We start from the raw sequence: 2,954 nt of genomic DNA on the forward strand, positions 1-2,954 counted from the left end.
AAAAAAATATTATAAGTATTACAAAGGGTATTACATATGTGTCCTTTTTCCTCCGCCCTTGACAATCCCCTGGCCTCCCCTACCCCCCAGTTTCTTATGTCCATTGGTTATGCTTATATGGATGCATACAAGTCCTTCGGTTGATCTCTTACTCCCCTCCCTTCTGCCCCCCAACCCTCTCTGGCCTTCCCACTGCAGTTTGACAATCAGTTTGAGGCAGCTCTGCCTCTGTATCTATTATTGTTCAAAAGTTTGTAATGGTCTTTATTATCCATGAATGAGTGAGATCATGTGGTATTTTTCCTTCATTGACTGGCTTATTTCACTTAGCATAATGCTCTCCAGTTCCATCCATGCTGTTGCAAATGGTAAGAGTTCCTTCTTTTTTACAGCAGCATAGTATTCCATCGTGTAGATGTACCACAGTTTTCTAATCCATTCATCTACTGATGGGCACTTAGGCTGTTTCCAGATCTTAGCTATGGTGAATTGTGCTGCTATGAACATATGGGTGCATATATCCTTTCTGATTGGTGTTTCTGGTTTCTTGGGATATATTCCTAGAAGTGGGATCACAGGGTCAAATGGGAGTTCCATTTCCAGTTTTTTGAGGAAACTCCATACTGTCTTCCATAGTGGCTGCACCAGTCTGCATTCCCACCAGCAGTGCACAAGTGTTCCTTTTTCTCCACATCCTCTCCAGCACTTGTCGTTTGTTGATTTGTTGATGATAGCCATTCTGACAGGTGTGAGATGGTACCTCATTGTTGTTTTGATTTGCATCTCTCGGATGATTAGTGACTTTGAGCATGTTTTCATATGTCTCTTGGCTTTCTGAATGTCCTCTTTTGAAAGGTGTCTATTTAGATCCTTTGCCCATTTTTTGATTGGATTGTTTATCTTCTTTTTGTTAAGTTGTATGAGTTCCCTATAAATTTTGGAGATTAGGCCCTTATCAGATATGACGTTGGCAAATATGTTTTCCCACGCAGTGGGTTTTCTTGTTGTTTTGTTGATGGTTTCTTTTGCTGTGCAGAAGCTTTTTATTTTGATGTAGTCCCATTTGTTCATTTTCTCTTTAGTTTCAACTGCCCTAGGAGCTGTATCAGTGAAGAAATTGCTTTGGCATATGTCTGAGATTTTGTTGCCTTTGGATTCTTCTAGAATTTTTATGGTTTCCTGTCGTACATTTAAGTCCTTTATCCATTTTGAGTTTATTCTTGTGTATGGTGTAAGTTGGTGGTCTAGTTTCATTTTCTTGCATATATCTGTCCAATTTTCCCAACACCATTTATTGAAGAGACTATCTTGGCTCCATTGTATGTTCTTGCCTCCTTTGTCAAATATTAATTGAGCGTATTGGTTGGGGCTGATTTCTGGGCTCTCTATTCTATTCCATTGATCTATATGTCTGTTCTTGTGCCAGTACCAGGCAGTTTTGAGAACAGTGGCTTTGTAATACAGCTTGATATCTGGTATTGAGATCCCACCTACTTTGTTCTTTCTCAGGATTGCTGCAGCTATTCGGGGTCTTTTTTTATTCCAGATGAATTTTTGGAGAGTTCGTTCTAGATCTGTGAAGTATGCCGTTGGTATTTTAATGGGAAGTGCGTTGAATTTATAGATTGCTTTGGGTAGTATGGACATTTTAATGATGTTGATTCTACCAATCCATGAACACGGTATGTTCTTCCATCTGTTTATGTCTTCCTCTATCTCTTTTTTCAACGTCCTGTAGTTTTCTGAGTAGAGGTCTTTTACCTCTTTAGTTAAGTTTATTCCTAGGTATCTTAATTTTTTTGGTGCGATGGTAAATGGGATTGTTTTTATAATCTCTCTTTCTGAAAGTTCACTATTGGTGTATAGAAATGCCTCAGATTTCTTGGCATTAATTTTGTATCCTGCTACTTTGCCAAATTCATGTATTAAGTCTAGTAGTTTTTTGATGGAGTCTCTAGGGTTTTGTATGTATAATATCATGTCGTCTGCAAATAAGGACAGTTTTACTTCCTCTTTTCCAATTTGGATGCCTTTTATTTCTTCTTCTTGTCTAATTGCAATGGCTAATACTTCCAGTACTATGTTGAACAGGAGTGGTGAGAGTGGGCATCCCTGTCTTGTTCCTGTTCTTAGGGGAAATGGTGTTAGTTTTTGTCCATTGAGTATGATGTTGGCTGTGGGCCTGTCATATATGGCTTTTATTATGTTGAGGTATGATCCTTCTTATAAGTGGGAATTTTTATCTCTAATCCCCTTCATCATTTTTTACCCGATCCTACAAGCTCCCTCTATTCTGACAGCCATCAGTTCATTCTCTGTATCTATGAGTCTGTTCCTATTTTTGCGTGTGTGTGTGTGTGTGTGTGTGTGTGTGTGTGTGTTGCTATTTTAGATTCCAAATATAAGTGAAATCATTTGATATTAAGTATTTCCCTGCCTGACTTATTTCACTAGCATAATACCCTCTGGGTCCATCCATATTTTTGAAAATGGCAAGATTTCATTCTTTCTCATGGCTGAGTAATATTTTATCATTGAACACTTAGGTTAATTCTACTTACTTTGGACTTTATTTGTAATTTTTTGAAGAACATCCATACTGTTTTCTGTAGTTGCTGCATCAATGAATCAACCCATTAACAGTGTACAAGGGTTCTCTTTTCTCCTCATTCTCACCAACACTGGTTACTTGATGTCTTTTTTATAATAGCCATTCTGACAGGTGTGAGGTGATATCTAATTGTCATGTTGATTTGTATTTCCCTGAAGATTAGTGATGCTGAGCATCTTTTCATGTATCTATTGGTCATCTGTATGTCTTCATTGGAAAAATATCTATTCATGTACTCTGCACATTTGTTTGTTTTTGATGTTGAGGTTTTTTTAAAGATATCTATCTATATCTATCTATATCTATATCTATATCTATATCTATGTCTATATCTATAAATCTA

Source organism: Myotis brandtii, unplaced genomic scaffold (assembly GCF_000412655.1).
Source record: "Myotis brandtii unplaced genomic scaffold, ASM41265v1 scaffold305, whole genome shotgun sequence".
Lineage (NCBI taxonomy): Eukaryota > Metazoa > Chordata > Mammalia > Chiroptera > Vespertilionidae > Myotis > Myotis brandtii.